Raw genomic sequence first — 15746 nt, 5'->3', positions numbered from 1 at the left:
CAGTCTCGATGCTGAGAAGGGAGACGGGATGCTGATGGGCAGAAATGTCCCAGGACCAGTTTAGACAAATCCAGAACAGTCTCTAGATAAGCACCCGATAAGGAGTCATGTGGTCCTGACAAGGACTCTGAGATAAATCACAGTAACTTCAATCACCACATATAATACTATTATTTTTGTAGAAAGTACATTTGTGGTTCTTTGTGAGGAGGAAAAAAATGTCTTTATGGAATCATCCATAAATCACCAGTTTTCTGAGGAAATAATTACAGTAACAACAGCAACAATAACTAATGTTTATACTATGTGCCAAGAGCTACTCTAAGTGCTTTGCAGGTTTTACATGTAAAATAATCCTCAGGAGAAGGATTCTAATATTATCATCACTAACCCCAGCTAGCGAATGACATGGTAGAATTTGCCATCAGGCCATCTACTGCAGATTCCTTGTTCTAAATATCAAAATATATTTTAACTGATGAATGATATATCTGGAAAGATTCCTCACAAAATAGCTGCAAGACAGTCATCCAGAAAATATGTTCATTATCTTCTACTCAAAAGTTTTCATTTTTTTCACTTAAAAAATTTTTTTTGAGGGAGAGATAGAGTATGAGTATAGGAGGGGCAGAGAGGGAGACAGAATTTGAAGCAGGCTACAGGCTCTGAGCTGTCAGCACAGAGCCAGACGTGGAGCTTGAACCCATGAACTGTGAGATCATGACCCGAGCCGAAGTCACCTGACTGAGCCACCCAGGCGCCCAAAGGTTTTAAGAACAGAAAATATTTAGGGGCGTCTGGGTGGCTTAGTCGGTTAAGCGTCCGACTTTCGCTCAGGTCATGATCTCGCGGTTCGTGGGTTCGAGCCCCGCGTCGGGCTCTGTTCTGACTGCCAGCTCAGAGCCTGGAGCCTGTTTCGGTCTGTGACTCCCTCTCTCTCTGACCCTCCCCTGCTCACGCGCTCTCTCTCTCTCTCTCTCTCTCTCCTAGAAATAAATAAAAAAAACATTAAAAAAAAAAAGAACAGAAAATATTTTTAGTTCCCTTGATAAGCATACCGTAGTATTTGCAACACTGTTACAAATGAAGTCTCATTTTATATATCAAATCCAGTGACCCTCCCAGGGAAGATTTTATCCCCTGGGGACATTTAGTGACATGGGGAGACATGGTTGACTTAAAATCTAGGGTTGCTGTTGGCACGTAATGGGTTGAGGCCAAGGATGCTACTAACCATCTACAAAGCACTGGACAAACCCCACCAAAAAGAATTATCCAGAGTGAAATGTGACTAGTGTTGAGGTTGTGAATGCATGATGTAATCTAGGACTGTTCTCTTTGCTTTACTATTAAAATAAGAGAATTAACTTCAGTAAGTACTTACTGATGTCTCTTCCACCTTCTACCTCTGGGTTATCACATGCCTTCAGGACTCCATTTATCAAATTACATCTTGAATCCTGACATTCATCACTAAACTTTAGGTCAAGCACTCATTTCTGCCTCCACTCTTGCCCCTCCTACACATCACTGCTAGCAGTACACCTTCTCTGAAGCCTGTAGAAGACCAGGACCCACTGCTACGTCTCCTCCTGTGGTTTCCCTTATGATACAAAATCAGACCCAACCTGCAAACGAAGACCCGCAACATGCCACAGTGCTCGGCCGCCATCTATGCTCAGCTCTTATTACCCCAAATACTTTTGCACTTTTTTCTGGGCACCTGACTTTCTATATGCCAAGCTCATCCCCATCTCAGAGCTCAGACCCTGCGTTTCCTCTGACTAGAATGTTCTTTCTCTTGAGTCTGACATAGCTTTTCTTCTTAATTTTTTAGGATCAAGATCAAACAAAAACTTCTCTAAGAGGCCTTATCCCTGACCCATGATTGATTTTCCTCTAAGTATTTATCATTTTCTAAAATGATCTTCTGTCTTTATGTCTCAATGTTCCATATTAATTACAAAAGTGTAAGCCTCATGAGGAAGGAACTTTGTCTTACAAAGTCTCTTGCATTCCTCATGCCTAGAACAATGCCTGGCATGTAGTAGTTGATTAATAAGTATTTGTGGAAGAATGAGCGCATTACTGAAAGAACAAACAAAATCCAAAGGCTAGGGGTTTGCTTAATGCTATGGGTTCAACACGGTGACCGCTGCATCTACTCTCCAGCCTAGGCATATAGTCACTTTCTCGTCAAAGAAGTAGAGGATAAGATGAAGCTCAAAGAACAGGAACGAGTTATCCAGGTGGAGAGTTAAGAAAAGAGCTTTCAGGATAAATAAACTATGAAACACTGAGCTCAGGGTTAAGAGGGAGCTGAGCTACTGCAGGAGCAGCATGGCTGTTGCGGAGACAGGCACAGAAGACCCAGGCTTGAGGCTGGAGTGCAGAAAGGCGCTCACAGATGCTAAGAATGTGGACATTATCAGGAGTGACTGCAGGGCGGAGGAGGGGCTTTACATCGGGAGGCAACGCTATCATATTACTTGGTGATCAAAGGATGGAGCCTGAAGTAATCAAGGCTGCAACCAAACCACATTTGCATAAGCAGTGAGATCATCATTTGGGTAAAAAGAGAGTTGGTGATGAATCGAGGGTTCCTGCTAATGTCTATAATCCAACATTCAGGACTGATTGTAATTTTGACATTCACTGGGTGAATGACAAAATGACTCAGTGCCAATCAAACCCTGAATCAAATGACACTCTTCTGCAATATATTAAACCTTTCACAAATGGCAGAAGACATGTTTTTTGACTAGTGAAATCACTTCAGTTGTGAACCCTTTCAGAATTTTTCATTTTTAATAAATTGATTTAATTTTTCTCTTCTATTCATGTGCCGATCTGCTAAATTATGGTTCACAAAAACGTGAAGTGGTCAGATTCAATCAGACCATTCATACCAGCCAGGGCTCTCAGTAATTACATTTATCTGAGATAATTTTAATTTGCCTTCCATTTACATAATGAAATCACTTTGTCTCACTCTACCAAGAGCTCAGGAGGAATATTTTATAATATCAATCCTGTGTTTGTTTCATTTGTTTAACAGTATTTATATATATTCTACTTTGGGCAGGGTGATCTTGCTATAGTCACATTAAGCAGAAAGATCATTATTGTTTGCACACCACAAATCTAAATAGTAATCTGAATGTCAATGAAAAAATAATCCAAATAATTGAGGACCCAGTGTGATTTTTGGGGAGGAATGCATAATCAGACTGGATCACCTTCACAGAAATATTAATAAATAATTTTATTTTAATTTATAATATATAAACCAAAATTGGTGAAACATTATTTATGTGTGAGTATATTTTTTAAAATGGCTTATACTGAGTCCAGGACTTCCTGTAGCTGTAATTGTCTTGTAATTAGAAAATGAATCTTTCTTATTTTTGTATTCTCTGTATCTAGCACAGAGCTGGAGTCAGAGCAAATGCAAAATATATTTTTGTTTAGTGGAATAGAGTAGAAATAATTGTCTTTTCCAACCCCCTGCAAATCATTCGGTTGTTAAATTTGACCCATTGGGCAATTTATTTAAATGTCCATGAAATTTCATATTGAAAACTGACTCCACAGTAATTATGTTCTCACTCTAGTCGGCAACATTTGGTACTTTCAAAATCAAGCTTACAGTCATTCCCCCCTTTCACAGGTATGCTACTCAGTTGTTCTTATCACATGGACATTTGTGATTCCTCAAAGATTAGCTTTTGTAAAAACACAAATGCTTTGTTTGTACATAAATAACTTATATTCACATCTTGTTACACCTATCAATTTTACAGACATTGAATTATGAACAACTTAAGGCATATCATTATTAATACTAAAATACGTGAAACTAAGAGGGGAGTTTGTTTTGTTTTAATGAAGCCCTTATAAAAACTATTGTTCTATTATCAAATTCATAAAGTGGAAATGTAAATATCATTCTCCAAAAATTCACAAACTTGAATATATGGTAACATCCGGATTTTAATACCTCATAAAAAACTTTTGCTAAAACTATAGATTTAACAAAGTTTTAAGCTCTGAAAAAATTTAGATTTTAAATTAAGCAGATGTAAGAAATAAATCAGACTGAAAGAGAACAAAATAAAACTCAGCAAAATGCTTATTTTCTTTAATTTCCCTCTATAATTAATTGAATATTACTTATTTGAAGCTGTATTTAAATAATAATATCATGGGATTATTAACAAGATAATAGCCATGATACCTACTTAAGACTTATTGATTATATGATAATATGTAGAATATAAAATTATATAATGCAATATATTATGATTTAGGACTGATGTTGCTTTTCATAAGAGATTTATAAAAATAATGAACTGTCAAGTCTGATTTTTCTCAGCAACCGAAGTATATGGGCAACATAATTCAATTACACAAAAAGACACATAAGGTAGATGTACATCTCATGAATGCAGTAAACCAACAAAACTTTAGAAACATCCTGTTTGGTAGCAAAATGTTAGAACTATGGGAATATTCCTATTGTAATTTTTAAACTTTTGTTTAAAAACAGAGAAGGATCCAATAATTAGAACAGTTGAATAAACATTATATTTTAATTTAAAAGCCAAAACCAAATCAAATAATCTGAATTAAGAAAAAAAATATAGAAAATCTGGTTTTAAACAAATCTAGGTTTAAGTCCATGCAGACACTTTTTGGACTAACACTGTCTATCCTTCAGCCTTTTTAGTTTCAGCTTTCTAATTGTAAAATCTGGATAATAATCTTGGCTTCACAGGCATATTATATTAAAGACACATTATTGAAGCTTTAACATATAATGGACTCTTAATTAGTGGTAGCTAGTAATATAATAACGAGGAACAAAAGAACAACTGTGACTATATATGTATACAAATGCATAAAAATATACACACGTATGTGAAATGATTATTTTCATTCAAATATATGCCATTTGAGTTCTTTGTTTTGTTTTAAAGTTTATTTATTTATTTTGAGAGAGGAGAGATCTCATGAGCGGAGGAGGGGCAGAGAGAGAGAAGGGGAAAGAGAATCCCAAGCCAGCTCCGCCCTGCCAGCACAGAGCCTGAAGCAGAGCTCGAACTCACAAACCGTAAGATCAGGACCTAAGCTGAAATCAAGAGCTGGACACTTAACTGACGGAGCCACCCAGGTGCCCCTATGCCATCTGAGTTTTAATTACTAACAGACTACTCCCTTAAAAGGTTTTAAACTAGAAGTCTATAACTAAAATGTAAGTTACGGGGCTCTCTTTCAATATGAAGCATTCCTTAGATCTATATACACTATTAACTCTGTCCACTTACAATTTCAGTCTGCCATCTTCCTATACTAGGCAAATCGTAGGCCACAGAAAGTTTAGCTTATATTTCTACTGTATGTACTTCTCATTTTTAATCAGTCTGTGAGCCTGTTTACTGCACATTATGTGCGCATGTATGTTAACTAACATGACATTCCATGTTCAACTAGCAATGCTTCTATTCTTAATACACAGAGTGAAGCCAAATTAGATTCAGGCTAATTTCATTCAGACACAACTCCCTCCAGCATCTGGCTTCCTCAGGCTCCTTACTTAGGGTCCACAGAGTGAGCATTCTGGAGGGGAAACTCAGAGAACCTGCACATAAGCCCTCTGTTTGGGTAGGGCAGGCAGGAGCATCTCAGTGACCTCACCCAGAGGGAGCATCAGGACACCTTCAATATTCTTGGGATCAAATCTGAGTATAGCCCTTAAAATGATAAAGTAAATTCTAACAATGGCCCAAGGAGATATTTTTTTTTCCTTACTCTGCTAAAAAACATCAGTTTCATTGAGAGCAACATTTTCACCAAAAGCAGAGAGACAGCAAGTATGCCATTATTCAAGAAAACTAACCAAATATATTTAAGCTGGTAACATTTCGAAATTTAACTGTTTATTTTTTTAATTTTTAAATGTTTTATTTTTTTAAAATTTATTTCTGAGAGAGAGAGAGAGGCAGCATGAGCAGGGGAGGGTCAGAGAGAGAGGGAGACAAAGAATCCGAAGCAGGCTCCAGGCTCTGAGCTGTAAGCACAGAACCCAATGTGGGGCCCGAACCCACAAACCATGAGATCATGACCAGAGCTGAAGTAGGACACAAAACTGACTGAGCCACCCAAGCGCCCTGAAATTTAACTGATTTTTAATGCTCTTTTGAATGGCTCCTCTCCTCTTATGAACCTACCACAAGTAAAATTAAATCTTAAATTGAGCCTTAATATCAAAGAGGGCTTGAAACTATAAAACACAAAAATTTGGTTTTAGACCTACAAAATGGGCCTTAAAAACCATATCAGCTAATATTTAAGAAATCCACTTTAATAGCTTAAAATTATGCTTTTATTGGGAGAAACATTTCTGAAATCCACAATGGTAAGGGCACCTAGAATAAGTGTTTTCACAGAGAATATGAAACATCAGGGAAGGATAAATTGGGTTCAGAAGAGTCAGACTTATTTCTTTTTTTCCCTCTTCTCTGGGCAAAGTCCTGATGAGTGGATGTGAGAAAAAAAGAGCCTGTTGGTGCATTTTAGAGGCAGAGGAGCTATCTAAAAATAGAAGTCTGAAGTCTCAGTGGAAGGGTGGAGTAGCAGACAAACAGGAACAGCGGCCACACATGGCCAGGCAGAAGGGGCACATGCCAGTCTCCTCACTTCTACGGGTCCACAGAACATCAAGAGCGAGCCTGGGAATATCTCCCATGACTCTGCAGGATATGTCTATATATATATCCACTTGATATATAGGAGTTCTATACACACACATATCTGAACTTTATACTGTTGTCTATATAACATGTACATAGAGGTATAGATAATATCTCTCTATATACAGGTTATATATCTATCTAGGTAGTATCTATTTACATTTCCTTCCTTTCTTCCTTCTTTCAATCTCTCCCTCTTTCCCTCCCTTTCTTTATTCCTTTCCTTTCCCAAGTCTCTAAACACTTTAAAAAGTTATATAAACCTGTGGTGTAAATAATAAATAATTACTGATAATACTCATAAATAATTAACTGTCATGTGTGCGTGTGTGTGCATGTGTGCGTGTGTGTGTCTGGTTCTGTGGGTACGTGAGTATGTTCATGTGTGTGCTTTCTAGAATACACAAAGAACTTTGTTTAGTGCTTTGTTCAACTTCTGTGGCATACTTTAGTTAGTGAGAGCACAGCCGCTGGTCATTTACAACTTCCTGTAATCATTCGTTTTTGGACACACTTTTGAAGAGTAGAAGAGAAGCAGAGCATGTCACCCCAAAATACCGCTTTGGGGCACAAAAATATTTTGAGCTGTTTATTTGGAGAGAGTACAAACGTAGGAGAAGCTCTTTCATAACAATGAAGGTGGGTCCAATTCAGGAAGAGAACAACTACCAGAGAAAATTTTGTAACCTAAGTTAAAAACTGAACCTAAGTTCGGTTATCTGCATAACTGAACAAGCCCCCACCCCAACCTCAGAAACCCCAAACCCCATCCTTTTTCTTAGCTCAGGATGGTACATATCATCAGTAGTCTCAATTCTCTAGATATCTTTGGAGTCTTATGCCTTTATGGGACTCCTATATAAACAAATATGCATAATTAAAGTTGTTTCTTTTCTCCTGCTAATTTGTCTGGTATTAGAGGTGGGAGGGTGTCTTAGCCAAGAACCTAGAAGAATTAGAGTGAACGTTATTTTTTCTCCCCAACACTTTCTTTACAAACTTCCATGACGCATACAGGAATTAGAAACCCTAAATTCTCTATTATTTAAATAATAAAACGACATTAGGAAGGAAATTTTTTCCTAGCCAAACACACACACACACACACACACACACACACACACACACACCTGGGGATGGGAAGGAGGGAGAGAGGAGAAAAGAGAGTGGGGGGGGGGAGGGACTGAGAATTGTGGGCGGAAGGGAGAGAGGAAAGAAGGAAGGAAGGAAAGGAGTCTCAAATTCAAATAGCTCACAGTGAGGTAAACAATTTTATTTACATTCTATCTGTGGAATACTGAGTTGTATTTCAGACATTTTGGTCCCTCAGAAAACACCGAGCAAAAAAACCAAAACCAAAACCCAAAACAAAACAAACAAACAAACAAAAACACTGAGCCTGCATTACTGGGATGTCCTTTATTTGCTAATGCTGTTTACCCTACACTGTCCTTAAACATGACCTCTATGAAACAGCAAATAGGATTCTCCACTTAAAAGGTCTGTGTCCATCCTGTGTGTTCACTTAGCCTTTCAGGCTGATACACCAGGGCCTGCGCACTTGCCGTCAGGGTGAAGATGTTCATAGCCCACTGTATCCTCTGGTGGTGTAGTCAGGAGTCCACGGTGCTGAACAGGAAATCAATTTTCATACTTCAAGTCCTAGAATTTATTAGTGGTATTGTTGAAGAAGGTGGTTATGAAATTTTCATTTAATCCTAATCAGCATCCTTTAAAGAATACAACCACACATAAATTATAATGGATGAAAACCGAACAGCAACTGTGAAAAAAAATATGCTGCTTCTCCATTCACTTTGACAAACAGATGTAGAAGCTGATGGTTCATCTCCTTAGGGCTGTTTGTTTGTTTCCCACTCCTTTATCTGTCTTGTTCCTCGCTGACCAATGGATTTTTATAGCATACTGGCTCCTATTTAATGGTTCAATAAATATAATACATGTGTGTTTTTGTTGCATAATGAAGGGATCCAGTAAGTAAAATAACTTTTTTGAAGTTAATATACTCACAGGCACCCAAAAAAACTCAAATATCTCACATTTCCACTAATACTATTAATAAAAAACTACATTGTAAATTCTGTTAACTTGTAATCTAGTCCCCAGATGTGCTTTAGCCCACTGATTGAATCTCCTGGTAACACATGCACCTTTTAAAAGAGTAAAAACTTTCAGATATAAGATGAATAAGGTCTGAGGACTGAAAGTATAAGATGATGATTATAATTAATAACAATATATAACTGATGAGAGAGTAGAAATGCTAACTCTAAAAAGGTAGAACTTACATGCTCTCACACAAGTAAGTATGAAAAGTGATGAATGTGATAGTTAATTCACAGGGGAACTTTTTATGATGTATTCACATATCAAATTATCACACTGAATACCTTACAATTTTATTTGCCAATTATATCTCAATAAAACTGTTTAAAAGTTTTAAAAAGATTAGATAACGGGCAAAATATTCAACTCAGATTTTAAATTTTCAGCAAAACAAAGTTATTAAAATTATTGGTGTTCCATGGAACTTCTCAAAGCCTTACATAAAAACTTGAAATCATCACATCATGATTTTCAAACTTAATATATTTAGTTTCTCCAAGATAATTTTGTGAATTTTCAGTTATCAAATCTTTCTCGGCATGGCTGTTAATTGCTTTGTTTAAATACAAAGAAAAGGTTATAAATTCATGATGTGGAGATACCGTACAGACGGCCAGAATAAACCAGGTAACAATGATACCACGATAGAAAATTTATTGAAAACATATTTGAAACAAATCTTTTTGTCACTAGATACATGTCCCAACTGAATCTAACATTTTCTTTCATTCTAGCTGCAAGTGTTTAGGTAGAGATGACAATCACTTTGCGAGGCTTTTATGTTAATTAGAAACACTACACGAAGTATGTGTTCCTGAGTGTTCAATAAATGTCTGCTGTCTTTATTTCAGTGCCTCATTTCTTCCCCAGGCACCTTCTTGTCACATTCATTTCCAAAAAGGAGAATAACCATGTTAGGGACTGGTACCACTGGTGTCCCCATCATAAGAATGATGTGAAGGTCAAAGGTAAAGACAACGGAAGCGAAAGTGTTCTAAACTACAGGTTTGTGTGCACACATCGGCGCAGATGTCTGAAAGGCGTGAGCAGAGAGATTATTGCTGTCGCCAGAGTAAGAAGCCAGAGAAGGCATCAGCTGGGCCAGCTGGTAGCACAGGCAAGGCGAGGCTGCAGAAGATTTTAGCTTTTGGTTCAGAAACTGGATCTCCTTGGTACTCCTGAGATTTCCAAGACAGTAGGAGAACTCACAGTAAACAAAAGAATAAGATGCTGACGTAGGAATCAGGTTGCCTAATTACTTACATTTATAATTAGAATTAAAAAGAACAAAGGATTCCCAGCATTTCTACCTTCTTGATACCCAAGTGTTATAAAACACTATAAAGAATCCGAAACACGAAAATATATTGGAAGACCTCACAATGGCTTGTGTTATCAAGGTCAAGCTTTTAAATTATTTGTGCAGATATCCACTCTGTTTTGGCTTTTCCACTTTCAGCCTCCAAATTAGGAAAATACTTTACTGTCTTTCTCAATACTGATTATCCTCAATAATGAAGAAACTCCAAGGAGTGGTTTATGTAGCGAACGAAATGACAAAAAGATAAGACACACAAAGACAGAGAGACACAACTCCGGCCAGATGGAGAAAAATCTCCCCGAGCCTTCCTGAGGTTTAATTCTATACCCCGGTAGCTGGACACATACCAAAATCTAAGAAACACATTCTTCTAGCCAAACACATTCCAAGGATGGGGGGAGCAAAGGGAAACAGTGACCACAGCATATCTACTAAGAAGCCTGCCCAGAACTCCAGCCTCCTCCCTATTTTCAAGGAAGGCACGTTCCCTCGTTTGCGAGCGGACCGTTAACCTTGGATATTGTGTGCAGCCCCCCTGGCAGAACATCCTGTATGCAGGCATGCTCCGCCCAACCGTTCTTTCTTGTGGTCACTGTTGGGCTCCTACAGGTTTACCTTTAAGAATCATAGTAAACGCCACTCAGTTTGTGTGTGCATGTGTGTGTATGTACGTGGTTTGTTTTCTGGGAAAAGAAACTAGCAGAGGAGTGAAAAAGAGAGAAATGGAAGAAAACCAGCTTGGGTAGCAAACACATGTCCTAATGACCCACAGGCTCATATCTGTAATGTCACTTAACTCTGGAATTAGAGAATATGTCGTAATTTATACTCTATTCTAACGCAGGGAACTATAGCTCAAAATTGGCATTTCTCTCTCATTAAGAAATTATTTTTCCATGTCTATTTAGAAATACTGTTTCCACATGCATTTTTCTTTCTTGTTCATAGGATTTTATAACTTTTCCTTTTATTCCATACTCAATCCTTTCTTCATTATAGTCAAATAACATTTTCTTCACATTCAAATTCTTTCTTCCTATGCCTATTTCTTTGTTCTCATTTTCGCCTACTTTCAATTCCAGGTATCTTCTTAATTTTATCTTGTTTCTGCGTCTTCTACCTTATTTCACAACCTGGATTATATTATTGCCATCACCAAGTTAGTGATTTCATTTAACTCTTTTTTTTAAACAATTATGTAAATGAACTCTACCTTTGTCTACTAATACCTTCAACAGTCAGAATGTACAGAACAGCTGACCTGGTCTCCCCCAAAACCCTAGGAGAGTTATCAAGATGCCAGCATTCTCCTTGGCATTCCTAGAGGCAGCAACTATTACCCTTGTCTATCCCTGAAAGTGAAAACGTTATGGACCCAGGAAGATAACTCTCGCTCCCAGAATGTTTATCCTTACAGGAGCTGAAAAAGGAAATACTCCTCTTAGATTACACCAAATATACATTTTACTCATAGGAAAAAAAACATTTGATAACTATATATAAATATATATATATATGTATTATTACATTGCTTTAAATGATCCCTAAGGGTCTGAGAATTTAACTGGATTCCCTGAAGTTACGAAATTATATCAGGAAGCAGCTTAATAAGATATTTTGCTCTTTGGAAGAGTAAAGACATTGGATAATTTTCCTTTGTTACTACACACATCCATACATCCATTTAAGGAGTGCCAACACAGAACACCACTTGTAATTGCCCTCTTTACGAAACTGTCTACTCATCAAATTTTAAGTAAAGAAATGGGTTAATTATTCAGGAATATTGAACCCTTCCTGAATCCTAAAATGAATAGTGCCTTAAAGCATGATTTCTCTATTTTATGTGACAGAGATTGTCCAAATTAAGAGGGTTTTTGAGAGTAATTTGGAAACGCTATGGGGAACCACTATTATGCTTTTCTCATATTCCTACTTCCACTTATAAAGTTGGTCCCAGATCGAGGAAACTTCCATAACTTTTCCAGAGAAACATCTCTTTCCCTTAATGGGATCCTCTCAGAGAACAGGTCAACTATGCCTACAGCTTCTCCACCTGTACTCAGGTGGGTAAATTCAATTCAGGCTTGTCTTGGGAGGCTGACTGTAGCTGCTTTCCTGGCTTTTTCAGAGCCATTCCTTCAACGTACTTCAGGTACAGACAGAACTGGGTTGAATCCCAATTCAAAGACTACTTAACTGTTAGAAACTGAGTTGTTTGTTTAAGTCTCCTGAGGGGTGCCTGGGTGGCTCCGTCGGCTCCTCAGTTGAGTGTCCAACTTCTGCTCAGGTCATGATCTCAGGGTTAGTGAGTTCAAGCCCCGTGTTGGGCTCTGTGCTGACAGCTCAGAGCCTGGAGCCTCCTTCCGATTCTGGGTCTCTTTCTCTTTCTGCCCCTCTCCCCTGCCTGCACTTGCACTCTTGCACTCTGTCTCCCTCTCTTTCAAAAAAATAATAATAATAAGTCCACTGAGCCCTGGTTTCTAAATTTTAAGTTAGGATGAGTGAATTGTAACAACTGTTTGAAAATAACAGGTAACAAGTGTAAAGTGCCTAGAATAACACCTTATAAAAAATATAGATTGTGGGGCGCCTGGGTGGCTTAGTCGGTTAAGCATCCGACTTTCGCTTAGGTCATGATCTCGCGGTTCGTGGGTTCGAGCCCCGCGTTGGGCTCTGTGCTGACTGCCAGCTCAGAGCCTGGAGCCTATTTCAGAGTCTGTGTCTCCCTCTCTCTCTGACCCTCCCCTGCTCACGCTCTCTCTCTCTCTCTAGAAATAAATTAAAAAAAAAACCTTAAAAAAAATTTAAGAAAAAAAAATATAGATTGATAATTTGATAAGAGAGCTGATTAGGTTGTGAATAAAAATTAGTCTTCTTATTGGCTTGTGATAATTTACCACGTTCATCATTTACCATATTTGTTAGGACTTGAGTAGTCAGGGAAAAAGAGTTATAAACAGAAATTTACTCAGAAAAAGAAAATAAAATTTCCAAACTATGAAATAAATCCCAGCTCCAAATGAAATCTCCAACTATTAAAGATGGAAATAGTCAAACTCTAAAGCGAAATTACAGACTTTACATATCAAAGACAAAATTATTATTGTGGAAAAGTACTTGCGATGTTCCATATTAACTCATAGGCAAAACCCTTCAGCATTCCGTTTGGAAAAAAATATTCTAGCAAAAGGACATTACATATTTTTCTAGTACCAAACCAGTACAAACGTCTATACAGCTTGTAGAAAATATGTACGAAGGGGCACCTGGGTGACTCAGTCGGTTAAGTGTCCGACTTCAGCTCAGGTCGTGATCTCACGGTTTGTGGGTTCGAGCCCCGCGTCAGGCTCTGTGCTGACAGCTCAGAGCCTGGAACTGCTTCAGATTCTGTGACTCCCTCTCTCTCTGACCCCTGCTCACGCTGTCTCTCTCTCTCTCTCTCAGAAATAAATTTTAGAGAAAAAAAAGAAAAGAAAATATGTACGAAAAAAGAATCAACTTTTCAGAATTCTGCTTTAACAGGTTATAATTTCTTCTATTAATAATAGGGTACATGAGCTAAATATACCCATGATGAACAGTGTTGCCTTTGAAACAGTTTCTGAAAGTGATTGTCGTTTCTATTAGAAAAAGGAAATCATTATATTTTCACCAGCTATTTGTCTGGGACAACCGAAAGCTTCCGTTGAGTGAGTTACTCGTTCCTCAAGCAAAACGCTTGCAGGTGGGCTCAGAAAGGGCCCCCGCGCCGCTCAGGCTCACCTGGAGTTCCCGGCGACCTCGGGCGGCAGCCCGTGCATTTCCTGAAGGCCGGGCCTCCAGGGAGAAGCAGCCTGCCTGTTCCAGATCCTTCCAGAATGACGGTCAGGTCCAGCGCGTGCGCCTGTGAGCCCTGCAGCCGGGCTGAGGCCTCGCGCAGCTAGTCTCGCGATGTTGGAGGAGGGCCTGCGGAGCACGTGACTGCCACGTGACTTCCGGCCGCCGACGCCCGCGCGGCCATCCCAGGCTCCTCCCACTCGGCCCCCCTCGGAACACCTTCGGGGTCGGCTTCAGGGAGGCAGCCTCGGGAGGAGGGCGTTGTTGACGCCGCCGAACTTGACGCTTCAGCCCGAGACGGCCTGTGCGTGGACTTCCCCCTCGGCGGGAAGGATGGAGCGCTCGCGGTGGAGACGCCCGCGCCTGTGGCGAGCCGGACGCGCCCCCCACCAGATGCGCCTGCCTCTCCCGGTGAGAAGGTGAGAACCGGGGAGAAGGGAGGCTCCCAGGGTCGCAGGTGAACGCACTTGCCTGTATTTGGCATCACAGGCACGTTAAGTGGGTGTGGCTTTGTTGTCGCGCTCCGAACGGAGAGGCTGGGCGCCCACGGCCTTAGCGCGCCTGCCGCAGGTGATGGGCCAGGCGGTCCCCGAGCCCCGCGCCGCCCTGGCCACCTGGGCAGGTGCTGGCTGCACCACCGCCACCCCTGGGCCCCTTGAAGGCTGCCCTCTGCCCTGGCGGGAGGGCCGCCCTCAACTTCTTGGCAGCAGGTGGCACACCGGGCTTGCAGGAGGGCGTTCAGATGGAAGCTTAGATCACTGATTCGGTGAGTTCATTTTTTTTTTTTCTAATATAACCTTTACTGTGTTACTTTTTCCCTATACGTGCTCATTTAGTTGCGTCCTACAAATTCTGTAGTGTATTTTAATTTACAATGAAAACTATTTCATAATTTTCTGAACGCACATCCAATTGCTCACAAAGTCTGTTTCGAAAGCCCTTTCCTTCATTAGATTTCGTTGTAGAAAACCAGGCAAGCTGTGTAAGTGCGGCTCTCTTTCTGGAAACTCTGTTTCATTGATCTATTCTTTATTCTTATGCTGGTACCACATATTCTTCTTTATATTTATAGTAGGCTTGAAATCTGATAATGTAGGAGGGAGGGCAAGATGGCGGAGAAGGAAGGAGCTCCGTACTTGCACTCGCGCCCATACATCACACAGAAAAGATCTGAAGCCATTGGAAACCTTACAAAACCTGAGAGATTGGGAGAAAAAAGACGCAGAACCCAGTGAGAGAGCCTTCTAACGTGAGTGCGAACCGGGGAAGATAAAATCGGGCCGGGATCGGAGTCTCCAGGGTGGGAGGCGATCCCCCTCTACCCTCTACGGGGAGTGAGAGGGGAAAAGGAGAGAGTCCGAAACAGAAAAACCTCCCCTCGCTGCATAGAAAGACCGTACTTGCCAAATACCTGCACACCAGGTCCCCTCGCGCCAACTGGTCCTGGAGGGGGCTGAGCAAACAAACTGCTTCTTTGTGCTGCTCCTGGAGGCTAGACTTCAGAGTGGTGGCGCGCCTGCCGCCATTGTAGCTCCCGGGCGGCTGGGGCCCCTGAAAGAGCCGCGCAGACACCGGGCGTCCGCGCCCCTGGCGGGCTGGGACTCAAGAGGGAAGGCAAGGAACTAAAAACTGGGAAATTAGCCTGTGAGTTCGTGTTTCGGGTGAGGAGCCATAGAGGGACCCGGTTTTCCTCACTCCAGCGGGCTTGGGCTCAGAGCACCCGGCAG

The 15746-nt window shown here is 40.2% G+C and overlaps 1 long non-coding RNA gene across 1 annotated transcript in view; it reads right to left on the bottom strand.

Annotated features, from left to right (window-relative positions):
• LOC120243095 overlaps positions 1-14017 on the bottom strand; it is a 97250-nt gene extending 83233 nt beyond the window's left edge. The window contains exon 1 of the long non-coding RNA XR_005531214.1: positions 13966-14017. This is a non-coding gene — a long non-coding RNA (uncharacterized LOC120243095). The remainder of the gene's footprint in view (positions 1-13965) is intronic.
• Positions 14018-15746: the final 1729 nt, after the last annotated feature.

Source organism: Hyaena hyaena, unplaced genomic scaffold (genome assembly GCF_003009895.1).
Source record: "Hyaena hyaena isolate Hyena2069 unplaced genomic scaffold, ASM300989v1 scaffold_327, whole genome shotgun sequence".
NCBI lineage: Eukaryota > Metazoa > Chordata > Mammalia > Carnivora > Hyaenidae > Hyaena > Hyaena hyaena.
This window is presented reverse-complemented; position numbering and strand designations above follow the sequence as displayed.